The sequence below is a fragment of the Dysidea avara genome, chromosome 8 (genome assembly GCF_963678975.1).
Source record: "Dysidea avara chromosome 8, odDysAvar1.4, whole genome shotgun sequence".
Lineage (NCBI taxonomy): Eukaryota > Metazoa > Porifera > Demospongiae > Dictyoceratida > Dysideidae > Dysidea > Dysidea avara.
Genome location: NC_089279.1, coordinates 12,783,849 through 12,796,594, shown reverse-complemented (window position 1 = coordinate 12,796,594; position 12,746 = coordinate 12,783,849).

Here is a 12,746-nt window from a genome sequence, read left to right as displayed (position 1 = left end):
CGTATCGTTCAAATTTCAAAATTTTCCAGTTTCAACATTATTATTCTAACATGCATGCAATTGTGAGAGAGTGCATCATGTGCTTGGTTGTCTGAACCTACCAAACCTTTCCACTAGCAAATGCCATAAAGGCAGTATATAAAATATCTACAGGCAGAAAATTAATATGCATTTTATGTGTAAATGTCTCCAAATTGCAGTATTTTACCATCTATATTTCAAAATTTTCCTGTGGGGGGGCATGTCCCCAGACCCCCCTAGTCCCTGGGAGCACACCTCCCAGCACCCAAAAGATTAGTACCTTGATCATGAGTTACCCCCCCTTGTTATAAATCCTAGATCCGCCCCTGATAACGGTTACAGGTGGGCATGTGGGAGCCAGTGGGATCCTATTTCCAGGAAATGGAGTAAGTCATCTGATGATTGTCTTAATTCACTGCGTTGGCCTAGTCTCACTGATCGTCGTAATTATCTGTCTGTGTCAACACTGTATGATATCCTCAACAACAGAACATCTCTTAACTTTTATGATTACTATTGCTGTAATACTTCCTGCACGTTATTCTTTTTTTGTGAATACTGGAACACTGTATCATTTGATACACTCACTATTAAATCTGTAAATGTGACCAGATTTTACAGAACCGATCCAAATCGCACATCAGGCAAAATCAAACTAACACCACCAGTGGATAGCTGCACTATCGTACTACAAGTTTTGACCCTCAGCACTACTCAAACTACACGAGGCTGGTTTTTACACACGTCTTTTCTGGGTGGTGTGGAGTGCCCAAATGGCGGTTTCAGGCCTTGTGAAGGACCTGGCTTGGCAAGAGTCAGTGGTTTACTGGTGGACAGCCTTATAATGTTGGCCAGACGTGTTCTCTGCTGATTTTGCTACATATCAGCCACTAAGGAGACAGCACAGCCCTGTAATCTCGTGTCTGGACTCCAATCGTGGTCTGTCTCCATTTTGAGGCCTATCTTTTTCCCTCCCCGCCGCCCCCCAGCCTCCACCCCCCAGCCTCCACCCCCCAGCCTCCACCCCCCAGCCTCCACCCCCCAGCCTCCACCCCCCAGCCTCCACCCCCCAGCCTCCACCCCCCAGCCTCCACCCCTTTGTGAGCACTCGTGATACTACTTCGCTCGTCCAACTGCTCAGATTTTCTATCTTATTTGGCGGGAAACTGTACAAGCAGCTACAAGTACTGGAAGTGGCTTTAAAGGTAACAGATTGATGCATCTTTTGTGTAAATTTCATACGCGTGCTTGCTATCCTTGGAGAGTTATGCTGGCTTCAATTCTTTAAAACCGTTTATCTCGGAACTTCTAATGTGCGATTTGGATCGTTTTTCCAAAATCCAGTCACAAATTATTTTCGTCGCACCATTTATCATCTTTTTTGTACGTAACTTTTTAAGTCTCTGTGTGTGTTTTGCTTATTGTAACTATTGTTTCTTTTCTTTATAGTGTACTTTTGTGTTGTTATTCTTTGTTCTTGTAGTGTTATTTTTGTAATGTATGTGTTTAGGGAAGCACCATTGTACAGGCTATGCCTTTTGGTGCCACCCTGTCATTTTGACAAATAATAAATAATAATAATAATACACTATAGGAACTTCTATTTCAATAGAATATATATCAAGATCGGCTTTGGAATAACTTACCATCCATTGATTTGAGCCAGTCATTATCAGTCATACAGGGGCGGCTCCAGGGGGGCTACTTTCTGAGGTTTCCAGAAACCGGTCACGTTTAGATCGAGATACTCTAATAGAGCAGTCAATCACTCTAATAGCAGTCACAGTATTCAGAAAAGTATGTAGTGTAGCAAATTATGAAGTTGTGAATAAAGATTTTTATGTACTTTATCAGTGATACAAATATTATTTAGTGGAGAACAGCCATGGTTTCAACCTTTTTTTTTTCAGCTGTGCTTTTGATCAAAACCCAGTCACCAAAAATCCTGGAGCCGCCTATGTCATAAGCTAACAGCAAGAGTTAATAATAAGAGAGGTAACTCTTGCTAACAGTATCTACATCAACACTTCATACTCCATTTTTCAGCTGACAATCCCTGTAGCTACATATCATTTTTGTTGCAGATGCAGCAATTGTTATAATGTAGCTAGGTTTATCTAGCAATTTCTCTGTAGCTACTTCAGTTTTGTAATTAAGTTTTGTTTTTTCTGGCTGCCAACACAGGTTGTTGGTTGACCAATACGTTTAGCGTATTGTAATATTTTTAATAATAATTATGATGGTCAGTCAATTAAGCTCGGGCCGCACGCCTGGACAGCGTGTGTAGTCTCGCGGCGGCCGACTCTTTTAGAGGTGTCCGGCGCCAGTGACACGAGTAACGTGTCACATGCAGACATGCACACTCGTGCTGGCACTTGTTAGGTTGACGCGTTATCATGTTGTTTTAAAACCTCGATGAGACTGCGCTCGGCAAAAATGGAAATGAGTGTGTGCAAATATAAAGGTACTTGTATATAGCTATCTCGGCGCTCGGCTATGCCGGCGTGTGTGCTAGTAACAATACCTTGAACGATACTGGCTAGCCTGTAATGTACAAACAACGAAATCTGGTGAACTGGTGCTAGTTTTTGCGTAGCTGTTGGCCATATATCATTCTGTTGCCATCTGGTGGGGGGGCTGAGAAAAATAACGTTTTCCTTCCCTGTGTAAGTGACAGATAAAAGTGATTTTGTCACGTGAGTCGAGACACGAGTCTATGTACCCGCCGCCGGTTGGCATCAGGATTAACAAGGAATGGATGTACATGTATAAATATGTGATCTTTTAAAATGAGCATGGATTTGCACCCAGGCCACAAGGTAGTCTGGCGTAGACAGACCTTTAAAAAAAATTTTTTTTAAAGGTCTGTCTACGCCAGACTAGCTACAAGGGTCCTAGTTATGTAATGTGGTCCTTGAGTTTGATACTAGTCTGGTGGCACTCACATAAAGAGGAAGGGTCTTGGTCACTCTAGCATTCAAAATTGCAATTTTGTAGTGTGTTACAGAAACAGGTAACACCAATCAGATCGTGTTATTGGTATTTACTAAATTTTTGTGATGTTTTTGGAGTTACCATAGATACTGTAGAATTATGTAATGTGTGGAAGAGTTAGTCTTGAAATTTTTTGAAGATGTGTTAAGATTAACGCTGTTTGTAGTCCACAATGGGTTGTTGTATACAAGAGCAAAAGATGAAGCCTTGTAATTGGAACTGATGTACTCATGATGTTGCCTAAAGAATAACCTTTAAATTTGGTTGTGTTAGCAGCCATTTAGTAACTGAATTCAAGAACTACTTACAGTGGAACCTCCCTTATCCGGACCTCTATTATCCGGACACCTCCATTGTCTGGACAGCCCAAATTGGTCATGTGGCTTGTAGTTTATTGACCATAATGAAGTTTGGTTTAGATGAAAGCACAAGGAGGGAGCCTAAAGGCTGCTGTTTACCTGTTTGATAGCTTGTTTATTGTACTAATAACTACCACTTGGTTGCTAGGTGATAATGCATTTTTACAGCCCAGGGGAGTGACCATGACTGCTCTGTAGTGACTTCCCCCTCTGCCCACTAAATTGCATAGCACTAACTGATAGCAATAACAACATTACTTGTAGTCACTTTAGCATAATAGCATGTTATTCTTAGTTACGGACATTTCTGAGATACGGACAGTAGTAGGTACCAGACCGCCTGGATAAGAGAGGTTCCACTGTACTTTGGGTGTTAGTCGTGCCATTCTTCCCACCATTGTTGTAATAACATTGCTTACCTTTGTTTACAAGAGTGACCTGACCCTTACCCCTTCCTCTTTTTACGAAGGGGCGGGTGCCGCCAGTCTAGGAGGACACAGCATTGGTATACTAACCGAAATGTTGGCTAGAAAAGGAAATGATAAGGCCTAGGGGGTAGTTACTACCCCGAGGGGTCCGTAATTCCTTTGAAATCTCCTTGAACTCTTATAGGTCATTTTGAAATCTAAACTTCATAATTATATTTAATGTATACTTCTATGCATCACGCATACTACTCCTTGCAATGCCCTTGTATGGTTTCTTGAGAAGGTAAAACTTGGAATATTTTCTCATGGAAGACTTCTTCCATGCATTTCCGGATGTTAAAAAATGATCTTGTGATCCAACTGTTCTGGATACTACAATTTTTTCTTCTGAAATTTTTATGGAAAAAAACAATAGTATTAGAGGTGTACCAATATAAGAAAACTAAACCGATCCGATATGAGGTAAATGATTTTATAACCGATACGATACTGATCCGATATACCGATATGGAGTTACCAAATATGGGATGTTCAACTTTATGTTAACTACTGTAGATACAATCCTAAGCTTGTTTAACCAAGGTGGTGTGGCCTCCATTAACAACTGAGACAACAAGGCACCCGCAATTGGCCACGAATATTTTAATACATGCTCCTGTCAAGTATAGTCCAGATTACTCCGCATTTCAATGGCTTATAAAGATGGCTGTTTTTTTTTTTGTGTATGTGTTCTTTATTTCATCTTGTAGTTGCTTCCCAGGCTAAACCCTATAATTGGGTTTGTTGTATGATTAGAAAGTATTGTAGTAGTAAAATAGTAACCAATTATTCACACTTATATGGCTTCGCATAGTGTGGTGCCAATTGCATATCAATATGTGACCAAATTTAGGAAAACCGTCCATCTACGTAAAATAGTACTTTTGTAATAAAATGCATTTAAAAGCAATGGGTAATAAACGCAAGCTCCAGAAGAAGAAAAAAGCTACACAAGTTTTTATCGCCTCACTGGTGGACGAATTAACCCTCCAATGGATAAATCCTAGGCATCATTGTGATTATAGGGAGTACAAAAATCCTTCATACATGAAAGGGTTTCAAAGTTGCAGATGTTTGTTTACATTGCAGTGATGAAAGAATTTACCAATGTTGGTTTTTCAGTGAATTCAACTTCCTTCTCGAACACAAAAGCATACCTTGGACAGAAAATATACCTTTGTGGCTTCACAAATTTCAATGAGCCAAGATTCAATTCCATACACCGTTGTATTAGTAAATTCTTTTCTTGATGGTGTCTGTACATATCAAGTTATTTGCTCATCTGGCTGTCTAGTGCTGTATTTCCAGCACTGCTTAACTTACGAAGATGAAACTTGGCAAGTCTATTCCTCTGTCCCTGTAGACAACAAAGAACAAATAAAATGAATTTTGAAAAATGCATATATCGACAGTTTTCTAAAATTAGGTCACATATATCGCATCTGTTGTTAGCAGTGATATCGGCTTCCACTGATATTATAAACTTTTCTATATCAGCCACTGATATGATATGTATCAGTATATCGGTACAGCTCTAAATAGTCCTTGATTGTTATGAGCTTCATTACCCTACAAGAACAATCATCAGATAAAGGACAATAAAATTAATTGAAATACAGATACACAATGTCTCTGTAATAAACAATTGCAGGGGCATAGCTAGCCATAAACTGATGGTTGGGCATAGCCAACTTGGTACAGATATACATGCACAAAATACACGCTCACATTCATGTGAGACATTATCAAAAAAAAAATTTTTTAAGTGTACCTAAGACCTAGCTGTGCTAAAAAATGCTGCATGAGCACATGTGTGTATGGCAAATAAACTAACTAGCTACGCTATACTATTTGCCCTGCAGGTAGCTATCCATCGATGATCGTGGAAGTTCAACATCACGTGACTTCCAATTGACCTACAGCAAGAGACTGTTTCAACATATAGCTCGATAGTCTACATTACATACAATCGCACAGCAGCTTTGGCTTATTGGGTATACTTACTGACACAACACATTCACATTAAAGCCTAGTACCAACTGAAGGCCAGGGGCGCTACTTTATAATTAATACAAGGCTTCCTGGTTTATGGCACACTTGATACACATACTACCACACAAAACAAACAGCTACTATGTAGCTACATGTATACCTATGCATGTCACGTACACAACTAAACTGTGACCTTGGCTTGTGAGTAGTGCGGCTGTCACTGATGATTAGTAGGAAATATTATTGGTGAGTGAAATATGGCATTCTATCCACATCATCTTTCATCTATGCGTACTTTTCAGACCACCGACCTGGTCGGTCAGACAATTACTACGGCAATACTGGCTATCTATTAAGACAAGTTCCACTTCCACGTTGCATTGACCTCGGCATTGACCGACTCAAAGTTTTGCATAGGATCCAACACAGAGGATAGCCGATACCATAGGCTGTAGTTTCAAACTTCGTGGGACCTGGGTTACTACAGGGTTAGTATATCTTCGTTGATACTTCTGAAGTTCCCACTCGTGCCTTCAGTTGCCATTTCAAAAATTAAATCATGTGATAGTATGATATTCTAGATATTTAATGCATGTAAAGGACAAGAGAGTGATTATGATATGCCCGCCGGTGAGTTTGGCTATATTCACAATCACGACTACCAAGTAAGTGATTAAGTAACAGTAAAAATTGACTATAATTTGTTCTGTGTATATAACGAAGCTGTATTGTACAAAATATATTCAATAGTAATGAAACATTACACTGGTGTTTGCTAACTCAGCTGACTACTTAACAGCTATTATACATGATGACTATCTTGATGTACATGTTTAGTACTGTGTAATATTAGCAACTATTATTGTCATGTTAGCTATCCATAAATGGATTTATGAAAAGTAAATGAACTATTGTAGTCGGTATAAAAATAATTTAAAAAATTAAAACATGGGAATAGAGATTGCTGAAAAAAGTAAAGAAACAGAGTCAAACAAGCTAGCATGTTAAACTCACAAAGATCTCTATTTGGACTCGAATAAACATTTATATAGAAGCATTCTCAGTACTTATCTGCTTAGTTTCTACCATATCCATTGTGTCCAAATAGAGATCTCTCTGTGTTTACCATGTTGGCTTGTTTGACCCTTGTTTGTTACTTTTTCAGCGATCTCTATTCCCATGTTTAATTTTTAAAATTATTTTTACACTAGTATTATCGCTGGCATACTTTGTGTATGTCATCAAAATTGTAGTGTTGTGATGTTAGATACCAATTAAACCGCTTGCCCATGTATGTGCATGTATTATTTCACTGGCTACTATATACTGCTATGGCAACACTAGTACTATTTGTACATGTCCCATTGATAGGTTGCTGCATTGGTGTACGTACTTGGTTGTATGTGACATGTGATGCGATCCTAGTGATAATTATACAACCAAATACTAAAGATAATAAGGAATTCGGTCTAAATTATGTCATAAATAATATGAATGAACTAACGTACACAAAAGCTACAAGGTGTACAGACATGCACTATCCGGCGGTAGAACCACCATTGAATGAAGGCATAGATGTATAATGCTTACTCATTTTCATGCTGGTGACTAAAAAGCCGTGTTATTCCATATAACACACAGAACAAAAAAGTGACCTCCCCTGACATAGGTTGCCATGCCAGCTGCAAAAGACAAGAAGAGGAAGGAGATTATAATAGCAACATGTTTGTTTGTTGGTATTGTTTAGTTGTATTTTATATTATTCTTCCACCTGGCTTACTATAGGCTCTGGTAGGCTTGGCTGTCTGTTTGCAAATGTATTGTAAACAGCATGGTATGCATTAATGTTTGCTTGTACCATGAACCACAATAGTGGGTTCATAATAGGGATTGCCCATGTTGTTGTTTTTGTGTTGTTGCATAAACTCTAATAGAATGCACGCCTAAAAACCATCTTGGAAAGCATCCTCCAACTCAAAACAACCCTCTGGTGGTTCTTTGCAATGAGTATTAGTCCACTAGTAAGTATCAGGTGAAAAGGAAATAGTATGTGTATTTGGGACACAACTGAAATTCGCTGTTTTGTTCATCTTCATATTATTCATAATATTCTTCTTCTTTTGTTTCACTCATGTACAGCAAAAGTTATCAACTTTTTCGAGCTAAAAACTATCTAATCCAAAACAGCCAAGCTGTAAAAAAAGTGTGCGGCCCTTGAAAAGGCTATGGTGAAAAAAGATGTGAAATCCAAGGTGGCGGCCAAGAAATGGCTGTGATGGTAGGTTAATGGTAAAAATTTTAATAATGACAATTCAGGTAAATTTTGTGAAGCGGCACAAAAATTCACCTGAATTGTCGTTATTAAAATTTTTACCATTAACCTACCATCACAGCCATTTCTTGGCCGCCACCTTGGATTTCACATCTTTTTTCACCATAGCCTTTTCAAGGGCCGCACACTTTTTTTACAGCTTGGTTGTTTTGGATTAGATTTCATTTCTTTTTGTATTTGTATACCCCAAAGCCGGCCTATGGCGAGCTTTGGAACTTTTTTAACCTATTTTTTTTTCTTTACTACAGGAAGAAGAAAAGATGAAGTAGATGTACTTTAAATATTTTATCAGTAAATGTACAAATTATATATATAATACATATGGGACCGGATTTGCGAAAAGGGGCCTTCCACACACTCCAATTTGCCAACTTTGACAATTGATAACTTCAGATTGGAAAGAGCTATTGCCTTGAAATTTGGGCAGTGGTGATTTCTTTGCAGCTGAACTCTCCACATGATGATTTCTTTGTAGCTGAACTCTCTACAAGGTAATTTCTTCTAGCTGATCTCTCTACAGGGAGATTTGTTTGTAGCTGAACTATCTACAAGGTAACTTCTTCTAGCTGATCTCTCTACAGGGTGAATTGTTCGTAGTTGAATTCTGTACAGGTGATTTGTTTGCAGCTGAGCTCTTTACAGAATAGTTTCTTTGTAGCTGAACTCTCTACAAGGTAACTTTTCTAGCTGATGTCTCTACAAGGTGGCTAGTTTGTAGCTGAACTCTCTACATGGTGGTTTCTTTGTAACTGAACTTTCTACAAGGTGACTTCTTCTAGCTGATTTTTCAATAGGGTGATTTGTTTGTAGCTTCACTCTCTACAAGGTAACTTCTTCTAGCTGATCTCTCTACAGGGAGATTTGTTTGTAGCTGAACTCTCTACAGGTGATTTGTTTGAAGCTGAACTTTCTAAATGATGGTTTCTTTGTAGCTGAACTCTCTACAAGTTAACTTCTTCTAGCTGATCTCTCTACAGGGTGATTTGTTTGTAGCTGAATTCTGTACAGGTGATTTGTTTGCAGCTGAGCTCTTTACAGAATGGTTTCTTTGTAGCTGAACTCTCTACAAGGTAACTTTTCTAGCTGATGTCTCTACAAGGTGGCTAGTTTGTAGCTGAACTCTCTACATGGTGGTTTCTTTGTAACTGAACTTTCTACAAGGTGACTTCTTCTAGCTGATTTTTCAATAGGGTGATTTGTTTGTAGCTTCACTCTCTACAAGGTAACTTCTTCTAGCTGATCTCTCTACAGGGAGATTTGTTTGTAGCTGAACTCTCTACAGGTGATTTGTTTGAAGCTGAACTTTCTAAATGATGGTTTCTTTGTAGTTGAACTCTCTACAAGTTAACTTCTTCTAGCTGATCTCTCTACAGGGTGATTTGTTTGCAGCTGAGCTCTTTACTGAATGGTTTCTTTGTAACTGAACTTTCTACAAGGTGACTTCTACAAGCTGATTTTTCAATAGGGTGATTTGTTTGTAGCTTCACTCTCTACAAGGTAATTTCTTCTAGCTGATCTCTCTACAGGGTGATTTGTTTGTAGCTGAATTCTGTACAGGTGATTTGTTTGCAGCTGAGCTCTTTACAGAATGGTTTCTATGTAGCTGAACTCTTTACAAGGTAACTTCTTCTAGCTGATGTCTCTACAGGGTCACTAGTTTGTAAATGAATTCTCTACATGGTGGTTTCTTTGTAACTGAACTCTCTACGAGGTAACTTCCTCTAGCTGATCTTTCTATAGGGTGACTTGTTTGTAAACGAATTCTCTACATGGTGGTTTCTTTGTATCTGAACTCTCTACATTGAGGTTTCTTTGTAGCTGAACTCTACAAGGTGATTTCTTCTAGCTGAATTATCTCTTTCTATGGTTGCATGAATTCCCTACAAGGTAACTTCTTCTAGCTGATCTCTCTACAGGGTGAATTGTTTGTGGCTGATCTCTCTACAGGGTGACTTGTTTGTAGCTGATCTCTATACAGGTTACTCGTTTCTAGCTGATCTCTTGAATTCTCTTCGGGTGACTGCTCTATTAGGATGACTGCTCTATTAGGATGACTGCTCTATTAGAGTATCTCGATCTCGCACTTGCTACACTAAGTTGGATTTCGTGTTATAACTCCGTGGTTTTAAGTCTGATTCTTCTACACCATTGAAGAGCCTTTCTAAGATGATAACTCCATCTGTACAGCGATTTTCAAAGCATTACCCCAAGCGGTTTACCTGGTAGGCGTGGCAAGCAGTCGTTTTTTATTAGCTAATCTCGATTGCATAATTGTTACACACTGTTGGTTTTTTCGTTGTATCTTCCTGGTTTTTAGCTCGATTTCTTTCAAACCACAAAAGGTTTGAGGTTCAATAGTTAACCTATTCACCCACCGATTTTCAGCTTCTTCCCATACGCGGTTTACCCTGTAGGCGTGACAACATATTGGTGTTATTTTTTGTGAATAATCGCTCATAACTCTTTGCCTGTTTATCGTATTCCAGCCAAAGTTGGTACCGAGATGCGCCTTTATATCCCCCACGTGTGCCAAATTTCAAGGCAATCGGATATGGCGTGCGAGTTTTATAGCAGTTTTTGTAAGTGTGCGACAAGAAAAAGAAAAATAAGAAGAAAAAAACAACGAAGAAACTGAGCCAATTTTTGAAGTCGCATATCTCGGGAACGCGCGAAGCGATTTCGCTCAAATTTGGAATGTGGAGTGCTGCAGTTGGGGGGCATGTCCACAGCAAAAATCGTCTTGTTTCATCAAGGAAGCACAGAGCTACGGAGGTGCGAAAATTGCGTTTTCTTTCTTCCTGTCAATATACTCACGGGTGTTACGCGCCGGCTTCTTGGGCCGCACGACACACTACCGTGTGTCTTGATATAGCCATGCTTACTGAGTCCTTCCGCTGTATGATTGTAATTGATAATTTTGTCTCATGCCCACTGCATAATTTCACATGTAATGGCTGTACTGACTTGTTTATATTGATTGATTGTAACACCCTCACCACCACTTTAATTATCATATTCACTCCCTTGCACCCAAGGTATTTGATAAGGCAATATGGCACTCCATTGGCCTGTGTGAACACAAAATGACTCACACAGCTCATGGCCTCTGCTCCAATTTTCTCAGCACTAGTTCAGCTTTGGGACTAATACACATCAAACATAAGCTGATTGGCCCAGTGGTATACTACTGGTGGAGCAGTAGATGTTTGGGTTTTGGGCCAGAGTAAAATGCTCTTATCAAAACCCTGCTTGCACCTCCTAGAAATAAATCCCCTTAGGCTCAATTCATTGGTAGTAAATAAGTATCTGGGTTTCTATACCGATAAACACAATAAGTACTATAGTATTTGTGTTTTAAAGACCAATGCTTTTCTCTTTAATGAACTTAAATTCTTGTTGTAAGTGGAATACATATAAACATATAGTTTGTTCACACAATAGTAAAGATTGAACTACATACATTAATATAATATTGTCTTTGAAGTGGTTATTAGAAAGTATGTGTCTTTACCATTTGCTCTCCTTTCCTTTTCCTTTGACTGTTTTTTATGTCAGTGACCCATAAACTGAAGTATGAGCCTGTGTAGTGGCCCATGTCAGACCCAATAAGTGTACCCCTGTACCTAGAAATACAATGCTAGCGCCAATGGCTTGCACCACATACCGTATTGCCTTGAATAGTGGCTGGTCTTGAATAGTGGCCTGGTCTCAAATAATAGCCTGGGTAAAAAGTTGCCTACATGTTTATTTCACTGAAGTAGCTTTTTACCCAGGCCACTGGGTCTGGGTGAAAGTTGCTGGAAAGAAATAAACACCTATTCGAGTTAATACGGTAGTTTATTTCTGTTAGACACAATAAGATGGAACATTTGATAATAAGATATGATTTTGCAAGTTACAAGACTCTATATAGGCCTTCCATACATGTAGTGTGAAAACTGGACACAAAATACATAGCAGGTTATACCTCATTACTGGAATGGAATATCTGCATTCTGTAACTTGTATTACAATGCCTTTTAACCATTTGGTCATAGTAAAAGATTGTGAGTCAAATTTAATGTGCCCACATTCCCCGTTTTTGTAGTCAAGAGTCCCACAGTCACATATCATGGATTCTGGTGACTAATAGTAACGTACATATTTATGTTATAGAAAGTTGCATCACAATGATCACAGAGTTATCCCTGTACTTCAGTATCTGCTATAAAGCAAACTAGGGAATCCATGCAACTGAACTCATTTGCTTTATTGCAGCACACATGATTAGGGCTAAGATGTTTGTAATCTCTGCATTTCAGGTTTCCTTAACAGGCTATATAAAGGAATGCTAGTTGCACTATTAGACATAGTTCTTGGAAGTTTCACCAGTTTCTGAAACTCGTCAGCTTTTTCAATAACTGAAAATCTTAGTGTAAGTTTGTCTATGGTGAGTTGTATGTATGCTAAAAGAGCTGACTTCAAGGGAAGGAGGAGTTGTTTACTTAAGGAGGAGTTGTACTTATTTGGATGTAAGGAATGATATTGAACTTTCAAACATTTCATTCACTGACATTATTACCACAAGAAAGCTTAAATACT